Source organism: Zootermopsis nevadensis, unplaced genomic scaffold (assembly GCF_977971745.1).
Source record: "Zootermopsis nevadensis isolate Lab colony 2312 unplaced genomic scaffold, Znev_1.0 Znev_ptg000029l, whole genome shotgun sequence".
Taxonomy (NCBI): Eukaryota; Metazoa; Arthropoda; class Insecta; order Blattodea; family Termopsidae; genus Zootermopsis; species Zootermopsis nevadensis.
The window spans coordinates 13,755,173-13,773,689 of record NW_028259161.1 but is presented as its reverse complement, the minus strand read 5'-3'; the positions used below and the strand labels follow the sequence as shown (position 1 = coordinate 13,773,689).

At 34.8% G+C, this 18,517-nt stretch overlaps 1 protein-coding gene across 3 annotated transcripts in view; it reads left to right on the top strand.

Moving 5' to 3' along the window:
* LOC110828737 (uncharacterized) overlaps positions 1-18,517 on the top strand; it is a 188,457-nt gene that overhangs the window by 93,781 nt on the left and 76,159 nt on the right. The gene's annotated exons all lie outside the window — the stretch shown is intronic.

Below are 18,517 nucleotides of genomic sequence, written 5' to 3'. Positions count from 1 at the left end.
ATATTAAATGATGTTCTTTATCGAAATATTCGATTTACATTAGACCATCATTTTTCACGACATGTTTCAGTTCCTAAAAGAACTATCTTCAGGTGTATATAATTATATAAAGATTCAAATCAATAATAACTTAAATACAATTTCTGAAATACAATTTCTATATATTATTTTAGTGTACATTTTTATCAGATGTTTATCACACTAAAAATAATATATAGAAATTGTATTTCAGAAATTGTATTTAAGTTATTATTGATTTGAATCTTTATATAATTATATACACCTGAAGATAGTTCTTTTAGGAACTGAAACATGTCGTGAAAAATGATGGTCTAATGTAAATCGAATGTTTCGATAAAGAACATCATTTAATATTTTAAATATTTTAAATGTTAATTATTGTAATATTTTAATATTTAATAAGACTTTATTGTGATTAGGCGGACAAGATTTAAATAATATATATTTATTATATCACAATATGACGCAACTTACCATCTCACCTTTAATTAGGCCACGAAAACTTACCATGTCTTTTCAATTTCTTATTTTGGTGGCTGTTGTTTTATCAAGTATCTCATTTCGCTGAAGATATGATTAAAATCGAACATGTCTCTGCATCACACGTTAAAAGGAAGAAGGCTAGCACTTGTTGCATTCGTAAGGGATTCCCCCAGAGTCGTGAAATGAACGTCATTCGGGATTTGCTACTCTAAGTAAGGACATAATTCACTTACTGGATTGCCGTAGGTTGTACCAGGTCCGTTAAAGCCCCTTCTGTCTCAAAGCTAACATGTCACGTGCTATTCTTCCTTTACTCAGATAGTCGTAACAGTGTAAGCACTAAATATATGTTTAGGATATAACACTGTAATAATGCAGTTGCTTGTTTAAAGGAAGTTTATCAAATATTTTGGTTATAATATTAATTCTAGTGTTTAGTGCCTGTTGACATGGAAGATGCGATAAATTGATTGCATACGTAGTTTAACTACGGAAATATATTCTTCTGAAAGAAATAAGTTTGTGAATTAGGATATTTGACACACGATTTAATAAACTTCAGATTATTAAGCAAATACATCTATGAACAATTTTTTTGTATAAAATAAAATTTGATAGTTTCTTGGTTTTGTTTTTCATTAACACAGCAGTTAATTTTCCTTTTGAGTATATCACCATTAAGCATAAGTTCGATTTAAGCCAAAATTAATGCAAGTAATATCTGAATAAATTTATCGTCAACCCTTAGAATATTAAAAGCTCTGTAACTGACTTAATATATTCACTCATACATTACTTTTATTATGTTGATGATATTCGGAAACTATATGGTCGTAATATAACGGATCATGATATAACTTTAACAGATTCAAATAATATCCATCCTTCTCTTCATTTCACATTTGAACAAGAAACAGGCAACGAAATACGTTTTTCAGCTTTAACTCTGTATAGAGAATTAAAATTAATACTTTTCGGTGTATACCTCAAGACTACAATAACACTGTTTTTCATGAAACCAAAAGCCACCCCCCCCCCCCGCGAACATAAAATATTAGGATCAAAGTATGTGGTTAGTAGACACAGAACATACTTTTTACCCAGAAGTAGCTAAAAAGAAATAACGAACAGATAAATGATAATTCAGTAACTAACCAATACTGTACGGTTTTCCCGTTAAAAACTTGAATGAGGTGAAAATAAGGACAATAAATGACCCCTCACATTTTAATATGTAATGCTAACCTAACCTAACGTAACCTAACCTAACCTAAAAATTAGATGTCTTTACTTATGTATAGAAGTAGAAACAATCAAGAATGTCTTTAAAGCTTACAAAAAACCTTAGATACATTGTCAAAAAGGAACCATACAACAATAATGTTATGTTAGATTTCAAGTTCTCATGCCAGTGATTCTGAAAATGGCTGTCTTCTGGGTTGTTGAACTGCGTGGTCTGGTAGACGCTTACCGGCATTTTAGAGGTGCTATATACGAATTTAGATGTCTGTTGCTCCTCAAAATATATTTAACAGAGCTTAAAACCCTTCTATACGATTAATAAACGTATGAAAGTTACCTATCTATTATAACAGAAATAACACTGGTTTTTCATAACATATGATAAACACTAGTTATAATTTCGGAAAATTGGCGAAATAATGGAAATCATAAAATACGCTAAAAAGAGACTCATAACTCATAGTAGCGCGTACGTAGTGCGTAGACCTGCGTCGATAGTTAAGACCGTTATTAAGCGTGCTGTAAATCCCTTTAGGTAGCAGCGCCACTACCTCAACAGGCATTACATAAAACTACATTCCCCGTACACCGGTTAGCGGCCAGTGGTCCCTGAGCTGCCAGATTCAAACCAACGCTTTCTTCAAGAAACACGCAGAAGTAGACAGTATCATCGTCAAATACTTGAAGTTAATATAACTTCGGAATTTTTAATGAGTATTGCATTATAGGAAAATTAAACTGCATACAGGTCAGCGTTAACAATCCGCATTACATATGATGATGTTACAAATTGCGAATTTAACAAGTATTTTCCAGCTTATATTTCATTTAGCTGACGTTGTCTTTAAGAATTGGTTCTCTGTTTTTATTATAAAGTTCAGGAGTAAAAATCTATCCTGGTTGTAGCTCAAAAAATATGACACTTTAGTAATAATTAATAATCATATTTAATATTACATTCCTCTAAAATTCTTTACGGAACTGTCACGCGTAATTAACTGGAAAAAACGAGTTATTCACTTCTTTTATGTTCAGTCAAAGCAGGATAAATCGAAATATAATGGAACAGAAATTATCACGTGTCCTGTAACAGTTGTAAGTTGAATCCAACCTCTTATATCAATATGGAACACACTATTTAAAATGCAATTCAAAAGTACAACTCCACAGATTGTCGTATATTGATAGCTCCTAGTTCTTACTAAGCAAAATGTTTCTCGTATGTTTTAATTGTGTTTGAAAAGAACCAGGTGACCACCACAGAATAAGCCTAAACTTGTCGCGTCATAGTTTATAAAATATTATCAATATAAATTTAAACTAAAATCAATTTTTTTGTGTGTGTGATACGGAGAGACTGAAAATTGTCCTATCTATGTACTCTTCGATTTTATACTTTCTACGAATTTGAGAAAATGTTTTTTTAAGTAAACCACGCCACTCACAAACTCACGCACGCACAGAGGCTGGTATCATAGAATACTGCTTCTATAGCATACAATTTCATTTTTCTTGTAAATGAGACAAATTTTCCGAAACGAGCGATCCCCATATTCTCTCATCTCTCAAACGTGCTACATACAGGTTTGCCCATAAATATGTATACACACATTCTATGAGTGAAATAAATGCATTTTAGTAAACTAAACTATTACTTACGTCAGTATTGGCTCTTAGTGAATTAGTGAATCTGGTGAAGATGTTCAGTATGACGACTTCGTGGCACATTTTACAGCTCTTAGCAACTGACTGACTAGCTCCGTATTATAATGTATATACTTCTTTTTGGGGTATTCTGTATCTAACTGGATCAAATATTACCACCGGAAGCAATATGTATCTTCCCAATTTTGGGAGGTTGTATGATTCCCACCGACTGCTGAACGCATTTGCATAAGGACCAGTATTGGCTGCCCAGGACTCTGCCTCTCTGAAACTATTGTTTGCATAGAACTGAACATCCTCTTTCGGGCTAAGTAACCCTTAACGTCTTGTATGAAAAGAATAATATATAAAACTCCTAAATATTAACTGAATGATATTTTTATAACAAATAAAACAAAATATCTTTGAAATACAAATGATATCGTGATAGTTCAGACATCATATGGTGCGTTAAATATATATGGTCGTTACAAAAAAATTGTAATAGAGAAACACTATAACAAATAACACAGTTGTAATATTTCACTGACATTTTATGAACTTTTACCAAATCTTTTGATTAAATCAGGATATATGTTGAGTAGCCATGATATTTTCATGAGTATTTAGCATAAGGATAATTACGGAAAACTTTCATGAATGAAGCATATTAAAAATTAAATATTAACGAATAGAATGGAAGTATTTCTTCTCAAAGCGGTAAGTAAAAACATGCACGGAAATGAAGAACAGATATCAAGGCATGGAAAAAATCACCTATAAGTCGCGTGTTTCGGCGAAGTGCGCATTCAAAATTTAGGACGTGATTGTGTCCTGTAGTTTGAAGCCGCAGGGCCAAAATTAAATTAAAATATCTACTCAACCCAAGGAAGTGGTATGTAATAGCATGTGGAGGATTTTTACGGAACTCACTCCGAAAACTCCTTTGAAAAGTGGACACAGATTTTGTGGAGTAAATTCGAGCTCAAAAATCGCTATTTTACCTTCATGTGGACAGTTGCGTATTAAAATAAATCGTATTGGATAATTCACTTGCTGTTCTACTTTAATCCAGTCCTCTCTTTAATATTTTCAGTGAATGTAACACAAACTTACTTGAAGATTTCTGTCTTCTGGGTTGTTGGGCTGTGTAGTCTGGTCGATGTTTACCAACGTTGAATGTTTCATCGCCCTGATGACGGAGGCAGTATGACCTCTGAAACGTTGGTAAACATCGACCAGACTACACAGCGCAACAACCCAGAAGACAGAAGTCTTCATACTCACCGCTGTGAAAACCTCAAATCATAAACATTCTTACTAATTTCACAGCCAAAATTATAAATATTATATTCCTGAGAAAGAAGAATAAGAAATATTTTTCATGTTTGAAACGCTCATATTTTACACTAAACTTCCTTAAAGATGCTCACTCACCTGATGCTTTTACATTACAGAAATTCAGTAACTCCTGCACATATTTCGTGAACAATGCTTGTAAATGTAAAATGCGTAGATGAATATTGACCGGATAAAAATTTTAGAATTATAATTAAATGTTGTGTGCATATTATGAATTGATTAAAATTTTAAAGGAAATTAAAATAATTTTTGATACGATCTTTGTGTAAAGTAAACGTTATTGATAAATATGTAAAGATTAAAGCAGATAATTGCATTCAGATACGACCTTAGATTTGTGTTCAGTATATTTCACGCACAAAATAATGTTCTCAGCTTTACCACAGTTCAGGTGCTTTTGATAACCTACATATTTTATTAGCCATAACATTCATTATGTCCGCCCATATATGCTTATGCAACAAACTTCTTAATCGCGTGTTAATAAACTAGGCGTGGTCAAATCTTTTCTATAATTTATGGAGACATTTTGATATTCGTTTATATGAACCATCGTGCTATTTTGCCCAAGATACCAAATTCAATTTTACGCTTGTCTTGCAAGTCTCCTGACAGATTTTAATGAATCTTGATGTACGTAATAAATAAGACTAGCAATGTTACAACATGCAAGTTTACTAAGTTTATTTCATTTTAAGGTTCACTTTACTTAAGAGCCTATGTTAACTTTTCCATGTCTTTGCATAGAGTTTGATACGATACATACGACACACTTTCTGTTCGATCATGTATATGTTACAACTACATTAATATTAGTTCACGTATTAGATTTCTGAGCCTGACTTCAGATGTTAGCCACTTCTTTTAAGTTATAATATGTATTAGCATGTCTGCGTTTTATTCAGTTTAAATACTTTGAATCTTTACATTAGTACTCCTATATATAAATACGATTTTGAGCATGCTGGATATCGAAATAAAAGAATAATTTATTTAATAAATGTTGCAGCGAGTTATAATAAACGTAACTAGTTTCTACAAAATCTGTAATATATTACATGCATAACAGAAACGCAATTTCTTAACGCCACCAATTATACTAATACTAATTGAATCTATCGTATTGTTTCTCAAAATTCCGCTGAAAGTATCAGGAGGTGTTGGAGAATGTTGGGAAATAATTGAGTCTAATAGAATTTATTAGTGTTTTGGGACCTTAATTTATTTTTAAGATAAAAACTAAGCTAATAATTTCATATTATACGTTTACGAATATCAGCCAGAATAGGTTGTGCAACACTGTTACAGAGAACGGAAATGTGCCCAGAAGCTTTTGTTACGACTTAAATTAATGGAATGGAAAACTAGATTTAATTCGGAACATACATAACTTGAATATGTTAAGCTAATTGGTATAGTTTAATCGCTTTTTTTTCATTTCTGTCGTTTGCGACTGTTAGGAGATTGTACTTATTCCAGTATCAATTTTTAAAAAATCTATAAATTGTAGTTCAATTTAGAAACGAATTTCCTGGAATCAGAAAGGAAACATGCTTTAAAAGTTTCTTATAATTTAGAACAATTTGTTCAAGTTTCAACGCATTTTTTGTCTCTCTCAAAAAGCGATAGATCGAACTCTAAAATTTGCTGTTGGAGCCAAATAATTCTCGAATGGCAATTACTTTCAAGGTTGGGATCTTATGTCGAGGCTCTTAACGGTACTCCAATACGTACACATTACAACCGGCCGAAATATGTAATATTTATTGTTCGTGTTACTGATGCAGAAAGAACTGACTTAAAATATTTTTAGCTTCGTAAAATATAGACGCAGATCCGCGTACGCACACACATACACGCACACGAAAGTACGGAAGAAATTTGAAAAGAACATGAGACAGAGGTTGTCTACCTTATGTAGAATACAAAAATAAATATATGGAGATGAAAATGGAAGATCTCGAAGTTTATCTGCAACTTATGGATGATGTACCTACACATTTCTTCCTAATTCTGTATTGAGATCACCCTGATGATGGAGGCAGGCATCAAGAACCTCTGAAATGTCGGGAAACGTCTACCAGATTACACGGCGCAACAACCCAGAAGACAGCCATCTTTAGCTTGATTAATTCTGTTGCCATGTATACAGAAGATTTGAAAGTAGCAGTTATTATAGTATACGTTGATACTTTGATGACCCGTTCTTCAAGTGCCTGAGCACAGCGGGTCCCAACTTTTCGTTGGCTTCACCTATAGACATTCGGTGGGACTCCTTGGATGAGGGATCGGCCCGTCGCAAGGCCTCTACCTGTACACAGGATAGCACAAGACAGAAAAACGCGGACAAACATCCGTGGCTTCAGTGGGGTTCGAACCCACGGTCCCAGTGAATAAGCAGCACAAGGCCTCAGACCACGCGTCCACATTACAGTAAACTCTTGTGTTTAAGCGCATTTTAAAACTACACGATTAAAGGTTTTGTTAGAATGTCTCACCCAGCAGCACAATAAACGTATTCGCTTCGTAAGACAGGGACAAAGCGGTTTGAAGACGACGTAGTAGAGAGGTAGAGACAGGCCCATATGCCAGACTGAAATTTGTACGAATTCCTTGCAAATGTTTCTCGAAATGAAAGCATAGGACTGACCATGTTTGGCCTCTTGTTTAAACTCGAGAACTTATGGATGGATTTTGATTAAATTAGGTAAGTACTTCAATCTTTGGTGCCCTTAAAGTCATGCTTTCTAACTACCTAAAATGGTAAATAAAACGTGCTAACTTCTGAGGAGGAATCGACACTACACCACTTTCAGTAGGGTCCATAGTAAACATTTTCGAGAAGTTCACGACTTTGGTATAGTAATTCTGTGTATAACATAAAATAACAATGTTTGCATGAGACAAAATTTGACTTGTTCGTGTTTCGATCCCATAAATTTATTCGTACGAGTCACGTATGCTAGGACTATCTGGCAGTGTCTTTGGTACTGGTTTACAGCACTCTGAGAAGACATTGAGATCACATGGTTTGTGTGCAGTAGTTAGTAAGGCATTTTAAGAATAGCTTTTTATTTAAAAATGCAGATAATGAGACCTGTAACACATACCATAGGCTATACTTTGTACCAGACTGCACAAATTTTATGAGCAGTAACTATCACAGTCCTATTACTAGTACTGTGATAGTATTAATAGTATTAGCCGGAGCCATCGCCATTTTCTTACCGAACGAACCCTAAATACATCATCTTTCGACCTAGCCGGATGGGGAGACCCTATTTTATACCATTATATCACAGGCTGAAACAAAATATTAATGTTTACTGCATCAATGTCTATTGCTTGCAAAGCTAATATTTTTGTAACTGAAAATGCAGAAAAGGTAAATAAAACTGAGAAACCAACATATTTATTTCATAACACAAATGCTGGTTATTATTAATTCATTCCAAATAGAATTTCAAATATAAAATAAATAATTTTATATCGTTTCATTTACATTATCGTCAGTTCATGAAATTACTGTTTATAGGTCTATAAATTTTGGTATGAACATGAATATAGGCCTTATTTTAATACAATCCCTTTTTGAAATTTAAGCAGTCTAACTTACAGAATGTAACACATGCCTAGTTGTTATAAATCTGGTTTTGTATTAGAAAATCAGGTCAGGAGACCGGCTGTACCGGCTGAAATGTCCCGTGCCATTTTTCAGTTTCTATCGGTACGAATTATCTTCACAAAATGGAATAAACAGATCCATAATCCTTTTTTTTTTACGTCTAGACGAAGGTGTGCATAAAGAACTACGTTACGCATTGTATTTATTTGTACAAGTGTCAAACCACAACGACGATGGTTGTACCAAGTAAATTACGATTAATAACGTGACAAGCATAATAGAATCTAGGAGACTGAGATTGGTGTGATATGTGGCACGCATGACGAGATATAAAAGAAATCTTTTGTCACAATACGTGGGAGTTGTAGGGATAGAAGGAAGTTAAGTATCAAAATGAGTCTTTTGAATGTTGTCTGCAGAATTTAACACGTGCTTCGAAGGTGTTAGTGAAATTCTATAGATAGAAGAAATTTTTTTGGTCATCTGAGTAACTGTTAGCTTCTTGCCGAAGTCTCTTCTCCGTGGAGTTAGTAACAAAATTTAAGATACTTTTTTTTACAAAAACCATACCTCTGTATTTTCTCAGCACCCTTTTTGTAGCACTCGAAAATACTCGTGGTTTTGGTCAGTCTGCTTCTTAACGCTCTCTAGCTGTTACATGGCCGAATAAGGTGACTCTATTTCTGATATTTTCATCACGGAGAAACTGAAATGACCGCCAGCTCTGAGCACGGATAGTTTTTGAACCAGCTTGTCTTTATCTAAAGTACGCATTACCTTCCTAAACCTTTTGAGTGTTGGAGGTGCGGTTCTCCGTTTTGAACTGTGACCTTTTAAAAAAAAAGTTGTCGTTTGTGTGGGTAAGTAGAGCAGCAGAGGGGTTAGAAAGTTGGGGGGCGAAGTCTTTGTATCAACCGTATGTTTTTACTAGCCGATGAAGAAAGGTTTTTAAGGGAAGGGTTGAAACTGAAGTGTGACAGAGAGGAAGAGCTGTCTGTGTTTGTGAAAACCCTGAACAAAAGCTGCCGTTTTATTCTATTCCGCGCTTGCCTCTGTCTGTAACCTGTGTATAGTCTTTAAAAATAATACAGGAGCATTCATTTCACATGCGGGTTTGCTGTGTTCCTATACAGCAATTCCTCTGTGCACAAATTTAACTGGTTTCTTTATATATATTCAGAATCATATAACAATCTTTGTTTGAGCCGTGGTAGCTCAGTTATTATAGTGACTGAGCTACAGAGTAGATGACCTGGGTTCGATCCCCGGAGCGGACAGGGGAATTTTCCTTTAGCCTCTGCGTCCAGTCCAGCTCTGGGGCCCATCCAGCCTCTTATCCAACAACGAAATGCACCTGTTTACAAATTGAAGCAAACGAATATTTTATGCTGTACGAAATTACGTGTATAATCTTTCCATAATATTTTTAAATGTTTTACGATAGATAACTAGCTACTCTTTTGTGTCAGGTACGTGAAAATTTAATAGGAATCAAACGTCCATCAGTTCAATAAATATTTCGTATGTTTAAAATTATTGTCTTATTTTATTCCAATTAAATAATTTTCAGTGTGAAATTGTGCACTCAAATAATATTGTACTTTAACAAAACAAGAATGCATCGAAGTTAGAAGCAAAGATTAAGGTTTTCATTATTGTTCGAGATGACCCTCCCCCTCAAAAAGGAAAGAGTTGGAACACATTTTTGGTGTTTGAAACACGTTTATCTATAATATGTCGGACATTGTACAGCGTCATGATGATTAGAACGTCAGTTCTATTGAGTTCATATTATTTGTTATCATTACACTGACAAAGTAGGCTTTGAGGTTTACACGGCAGCGAGTACAAAGATGGCTGCCTTCTGGTTTGCAGCGTCGTGTAGTCATCAGGATAGTCGCCCTGATAATGGAGGCAGTAAGTACCTTGGTAAGTAAGTTGGAAACTTCTACCAGGCTACACGGCACTACAAACCACAAGATAGCCATTTTTATTATACTGACGTATTATTGAAGATTGTTCGCAATGCTTGGAATCTAACCTGTCCCGCCCACCGGTATATTCAAAAGGTATGTACGAGGTTGCCGGAGATAGTAGCATATTTATAGGCTGTGGGTAGGAGACTAGTAAACATGTCGACCTGTTCTCCGTCATAACAGATAATGGCATTGACTTTCTTAAAATTTGTTATTTACATCGTATACGGGTCTTTACTGGTACCGAAATTTGTTTTTATAAAAATGAGCATTACCTCAAAATTGGCTAAGAAATTATGAAGCCGATTGAAAGTGCTAGGATGTGTTGAAAATGTATTTTTACGCTCAAAGAATGGAAGTCTTGGTTATCTGTGCCTATTGAACAGCCTGCAATATTTTGATTAGACTATTTGCTTAACAGCAATGTCGAGATGTTGCCTATTCTGACGGCTGTCTGAAGTAGGAATGAAGGCGTATAAACTGTCAAGTCACGTATTAATAAAATAGGTACGTCTGATAAAAGCTTCATAATATCTGCATTTATTGTAATTCTCTCAGAAATTTAAACACACACACACACACACAGTCCATTTATAGACTTCATTCCTCAGTATAAGAAGCCATTACTTTACTAAATATTACACTGGTCAACACGTAAAATGGTATGAAAACGAAACTAACCAATCTTGACTAATTTTAGGCTTCTGAACACGAAAATCGCATTAAAATTTGTCGATTGGCTCCCGTTTTCGAATTATGGTTGAGGTCTCATATTAGCGATTTTCTCTACATTATTATCAGTTATAGTACCACCGCCCTCTTAAAACGTGACCATCAACAGTCACCCCGCTCTGCATTACGTGATAAGTTGTTGTGCCCTCAAATGCACCTTCAACTCTTCCTCGAATCCGGCCAGGTACTGAGTGGTTTGTTCTCTGTTAATGGTTCTCTGTGAGGTTCCTACTTCTTGGGCAGTATTTGTGTCGTGTACGATTAATATGCCTCGTAATTGTGTGAATAGTCCGGATAACTCCTGTTACGTATGTGAAGAAGTCACATTTGCTTCAAGAAAGTGTACGTTACCTAAGCCATAAAAAAGGCTTATGAATTGTACTTTGGGTGTAAAGTAGGCGATCAGGACAAGAACTGAGATTCACATACGCTGCACTACCTGTTCATCAAACCTCAACGCGTTTGAAATGTAAGGAACGTTCTGTGCCTTTCGCAGTGCCTATGGTATGGAGGAAGCCAACAAATCACTTCACAGACTGTTACTTCTGTATGGTGTCTCCTATTCAAAAAGGGGTGACAATGAATAAAAAGTGGACAGTAACGTACACAAATATAACATCTGCAATTCGCCCCGTCCCTTCTACTACCTATTCCTGAACCAGCCGAAAGTTTTCTGTAGACTCTGATGAAGATGAAGACGCTGATGATGTTCATGTTGAAGAAGTACAGCAGCCGTCTACGTCAAGGGATCCACCATTTTGTACAAGTCTCTATCCTTCTGAACCACATAAGATCACAGAAAGTGAGCTTAATGACTTAATCAGGGATCTCGAACTGCCGAAGAATAAGGCAGAGCCTTTGGCCTCGAGGCTAGAACAGTGGAATCTTCTAGATCATTCTGTGAAAGTGACAACATTTCGTACTCGAAATAAAGACTGTGATAAATTATATCAAACAGAAGGTGAATTCATTGACTTCTTCTGGAAAACATTTCATTTAAGATACATTTCTTGCACTCACACCCGGATTTCTTCCAGTCAAACTGCGGTGCCCTCAGCGACGAACATGGTGAGCGCTTCCATCAAGACATCTCAGCGATGGAGCAAAGATACAAAAGCAAATGGAGTGCCGCCATTTTAGCATATTATTGTTCAATGGTAAAAAGGGATGCTTCAGTAGCTAAATACAAGCCGTGTTTGACAAAGATATATCGTAGCTATGAGTTACTGCCATATAACTAAAAAATATCTTGCATAAATATGAAAAACTAGTTTTATTTCTTTCGAAAACAATAGCCAATCTGCCAATTTGAGCACTCTTTCCGTGTTTAGTACCCCAAAATCTATATAGTAAACTTACTTTCATGCCCATAACAAGAAATGACCCAAAATTTGCTGAACATTGTTATACATATCATTCAACTGAATTTTATAACAAAGATTCCATATGTTTTCTTTGAGAGTCAAATGTTTTTGCTATTTTATTGACAAGTTTTATGCTTTAAAGTGTTAATGAGTTGATTTTGTATTGTGGTGAAAAGTGGCTATGAAATTAATGGAATTCAGGCGATGAGTATGACTTGAGAGATATTAGAAGCTCAGTAAGTTTGCTTGAGATAGATGTGATTGAGGACGTGTGTTTATCGACTGTATTGACGCTTAATTTTTATTCACAAATTAAATGAGAATTTAAAAATGGTAAATAAAATAAATATGTATCATAGCCTATTATGAGGTTTATCTCGGAATTAACTGAAAAACCTCACCTGAGACTGGAATCTGGCTCTTGTGAATTTATATCACAATCTTAACAGCTGTCTAAATTTCTGCTCAAGACAAATACTGACGCTCCCAGAATAACAAAAGAATGTTTTTTATGAATGTTCTGCAATAAAAAGCACTTCGCTTTGAGCTGTAAAAGTATATCGATATCATAATTAAAATTTCCGAGAGACGAGAAGGTTCCATTTAGTACAGCATATACTGGTTTTAGTACTTTTTATAACTTTGCAAACAAATCTCGGAAATGACCCTTGTTTCCTCGCAAAGTAGCAGTTGGGAGTAATAGAAGTCTTCTTGACAGTTTAAGAGAAACATTTTTCTGTGGAAACTCATTAACACGTAACAGATGTTGTAAGACTTACAGACGTTATAACTGTGAAAACACAAACCCCCTACTGACATCTTGTATTCTGTAAAAGTTATTAAACAACAGAGGCTTTGTTCGTTTAAAAAATACGAGAGATAGGCAATAAAATTGTGTTGTGAAGAATTCATCAGGCCTGGAGTCAGAGTTGGAACTTATTCTGAGCCTAACGACACGGATTTTATTTAAACTGCCGAACCCTACGTTCGTTTAAAGTACGTCCAAACTACTTGCACTCGTGTTCGTGTGCCTCCATAAGTGTGGACGTTTTCACGAGCCGAAGAACGAGCAGGACATTTCTGACTGTTACTTGATTCAAGTATACAGTTTTATTTTATATCTGTAGGCTGGTTGTATTTACTTATGAGTTAACTTAAAATAGGTCACGACTACACATTTATTCCTCAGTTAGAAGGAGTTATTTACAATCATCCCTTATTAATCACTAGGAAAACAATTGCAGTTGAATAAAGCGTCATTAATAGACTAAGGACCTAACATTTCTAGACTCTTAATAGGTAAATAGTAACTATGTTTATCAACTGATTTTATGTTTGTAATTCTACGTGTAGCTCGCATTCTATTTACGGTTTTGAGTTTTGTTCTCAAAATAAAGAACAAACGTTTTCTACAGACCGTTTAAATTATTCACAACAGTAACTGTGATATGGCGTTTTGTAGGCTGTACGAACCTAATTTTTAAATATTTAGATGAGTCTCAGCCTCCAAATGGTTCAGTTTGCATTAAATTGCAGCAGAATTTGAATTCGGAGAGTTACAACGATAATGTTATTTACTTTAATTTTTGTAAATAGTCTCCTTAATTTATTGTAACATAAGGGGAATTATAAAGTGTGGAAATACTATAATATTTTCGCTACATGATTGAAAACACTGCTGTAGTTTAATCATACAGTCAGACAGTTGCATGCTGCGAGTGTGGTTCAGCTGCCCGTTTGTGTTGACTTATGGAAGCGTGACAATCAAAGACAAGCTACATTAATGCACAGTCATGAAGAAATGTTTACAGTGCTTACTCTTCAGTTTTCAAGAATCGCTGCTTGAGCATCGTCCGTGTTTTGTTCATTTTTTGATGTGAATGGACGTCCGTATCTGTCCGCATCAGGAATATTGATTCGCCTGCTTTTAAAGATTTCGGTCCACTCGTACACAATTCATTGTAACGAACAGTTCTGTCGACACTTTACAAACATTTTTGGATGGATCTTCTGCCCTTTCCATGCCTTTAGACATCAAAGAAATACATTGTTATATGTTGCTCGTTTTTGGTGCAAATCTCTGGTGGAGTAATAATTTTTACGCATGGTCAATAGGTAGAAACGGACAATTGAACCTCACTCGCAGCATGTAACTGTCTGAACATAGGCTTCAAGCATGGTCATGCCTCGCTATTGATTACCAGTCACACAGCAGATAATCTCGGAAAATATATACCAGAATACATGTGATATCCTCATACACAAATATCATGAGTTTCTTGCAACCTGCATTTAGATGTGTTACGTCGACCTTGTACCGCGAAATAAATTTACAGATTTTGAAAATTTGGAAGTATCTAAATATTCGAAGTTTTCTGATTTTGTGAACACCCACAATTTTAAATTTTTCAAAATGTTTCGAAATTTAAAACTCAAGAACATTTTAAAATTCCCACATTCAAAATTCCGTCATTTAAAATTCATATTTAAACATCTATCTTAAAATAAACTTTCTTCACCGAAAGTAATTATACGTAACCTAACATAACGCTTCTTAAACCTAACATAACCGCAACTAACGTGTCCTAACTTGTTCTAACTTAACCTCTTCAAGAAAAAAATCTGAAGATATGCGAACACTTTGGCTGATTCCCACTATTAAATACAAACCATGATCACCATACTAACCAAAGTAAACATTCAAAGAACGTATAACAGTGGTCACCAATGTTAATCTTGTTAGTCATTGTAAACAAGAAATTTCCACTATGACCGCCAGATTGCAGCACCTCATTCTCCACCTTGCTACTTATCTTATAAGTAATTTTATCAAAGTTCGTCTGATATTGAAAAGTAAAATTTTGAGGTCATGTAGAATGTCACAACCTCCGAACCAAATTTTGTTCCAGTCCGTCCAGTGATTCTTCTGGTTCAATCGACTGGACTGGCGGATTGATGGACAGACTGACAGACACAGCCAACACATAATGCTTTCTCATACTTCGTACAAAGAACGCATACTAATTAGTAGGCCTGTTGGTGGAATAGTGGAATCAGGAATCTCTAAAATTGGGAAGGGGATTATTAAATTGGGGGGGGGGGGGAAGGAATACTTGCAGATTTTTGGTTAGGAAGTCTCCTACTAGGCGCACACCTTGAATACCGAAAAGAAATTGGAAGTTAATATTTAAATGAATCTTAGGGAAACAGATGTGACGATGGAAAGTGGATGGATTTTACAAAGAGATTGTGTTAAATGGCGTAATGTGATATTTTAATTTTAATCCTTCTGCTGTCTCAGTATTGATTTACTTTTTGAAGATTAAGTTTCAATTCTTAAGCTCATATCTCGTAACAAATATAGCATTATGAATGAAGGTAGAGGATGCTTTCCCTCCGCACTAGATGCAATCGGCGTCACGTTTCGGCCGCTTTATACTTTAGAACTGTGCTCGCAGCATACTGGACATTACGTTTGATGGGCGCCAAAACCTATCTGGTCGTGATGACGAGAAACAGTCTCGCCTTTGCTCGGAATGGAATACCAATATTCACCCGTACTCATACACTTCATTTTTTGAATTTTCCCAGGAGTTAATAATTATATTAAATTCAGTTATTTCAATGTGCTGACTTAAGAGGTACAAGAGCCAATTACAGAGTCAGCACAAGATGATGAAATGTGTAAATAGTGCAGATGACTACAAAAATGAGAACAAAACCAAACAAAATACAAATAATCATCTAAACACCTTCTGGTAACGAAGAATTGTCATCAAAAGGTGCAATGTATTTTTCAAAAAAGTTAACAACAACAAAAGTAACGGAAAGAAAAATAATAATAGTTACACAAAAGAACAAATTAAAACTGCATTCAGACAAGATAATAAGAGTCGGTCAAAACAAATTCTAAGTGGCTCTGTGTGTACCGAAGAAGATGTTTGCCAGACTTTTCCTTCGACTGCCGGTCTTCGTTATAAATTCTGTCTAAACTCACCCCCTTGTGTTTATTCGCAGAGAGTAAGAATAGTGGAAAAGGGAATGGAGCAATTTAAAGTCTTGTCGCACGAGCGTTGGAAGAAATACGACAAGGTCTTAAGATAACAGAAGCAGGGCGCTCTCTGTAATACACTACACTGTGTGGTTTACAATGCAAAGACTGGGAACGCGAAGCGACGTTGTGGGGAAAAGGTTTATTGTTCCGACGTCCGCGTAATTATGAACAGAATCTGAACTGCTCTTGAAAATGTCGCAAAATATTTTCTCTCTGTATGGAACGATAAATAACTCTACGAACTTAAAGTGGTAAACCAGGTCATTGTAGTTCATAACTCTTATGATACTAAACCAATAAGTATGTGAGATGAAGTGTTTTCTGTAGGCAAACTCAACGTTTTTATTATAATTTACCCGATTTCACTGAGACCCCCATTGATGGTTCTGCATACGACAAAAAGATTGTCAGTATAATTCCAAACGTTGGATATTTTTATATCAACTGATTCATAAGCACCTCGAATACCAATTTAGAGTTCGTCGACATTTAGTCGTTATATTGGGAGGGAGGATTATACAGTGTTTTAATACATCCCTTCAAAAAGAAATCTTACGGAGTCTCAAAATTTTTGGAGTTGTTAGTGTTCTATAAATTGTATTGTCAATAGATAACATTTATACTAACATTTTAAAGTGTACATAGCATTTGGAATCATTCTGTGTAATAGAATAACAGGAATGTTAAATTTTATACATAAATACATAATGTAATTCATACACTTTAACCTACTCTTTACTCATAATTTCATTTTAATTCACGTAAAACCTCCGAAAATATATCCAAAAGTTTAAGGAATAGAATTTAAAGGTGACAGGAAGTGATAATTCCGTTCAAATTTGTTGGAATGGGGCGATATAAATGTCAAAATTAATTTTTCTGAAGAGGGGCGACAGATCCTCCAGTAATTAATGCTATAGAAACTTAGGCCTTCCGTATATTTGAACTACTATAGTTCAAGATCTACCCGTAAGTTTAGATAGTTTTTAAACTTTTAATGATGCATTACACGTCAATTTATAATATCGGTTCATGGAGTAGTTTAATGACCAATTTTAAGGTTTTATGTATTCACAGCCTATAAACAATAACTTTAATACTTTTAAAATGTAAGATTATAATTTTTCTTGTAAAAAATTTGATTCTAGGATAAAGTATTTATAAAATTTCAGCTAAAGCAGAAGCTTTTAGTTTAAAATATTTAAAAGACTTTCTCGTATTCCCCATAGGCAACGGGTTGCAAATTTTAAAGTCACTCTACTCTGCTTTGTGTTGAAACGAAGAGGTCGAAACGGTGGAAAGAGATTTCCTACGTGTATAATGCAGCGAAATATAACAACCAACTGCATGGAACAGAGTCCTTCGTGGAAAACTAGTCCCTTGCCTAGTCGATAATTTCTTTGCTTTGTTTGGTCGTCCGTGGTTCATTATAGTGACTACACCATCCTGTAATTACACTCCATCCAACCAGTCCTCACTTATTTTTAGGCATATTTTAATATCATCCTTCTGTCTAAATCTACAGATAGCCCCGCCAGACTTTCTGACTAAAATTCAGGCCTATAAATTTTTCATATCTACAAGGCATGCTACATTCCCTGCCCACATTATATTCCCTGATTTAATCATTCAATTAATAATGGTGAAGAATAGAGGTTGTGAAGCTTCTCATTGTACATGCAAGTAAAATTAACAAAAATTGTGATTTTGGCTGAAATTGTGCTTATAGATTTTGAGTGTATAATATAGCGTACTTAATTACTATATTAATAAATTTAATTTGGAACGTGATATGAGAAAATTAAGTGTAGCGGAACATCAGAACACAAAGAACGCTACATATCATAGTTTAGTATATATAATATTTTAATAAAGTAATATAATATATTTAGGTATATCTATAAAATGTGCTGAGTGTGAATAATTTATAGTTATTTAACAGATTTTTAACTTGACAATATTTTCGTTTCAAGACAGGAGTCATTTTAAACAAGACGCCTAAGGCTGTCTGAAA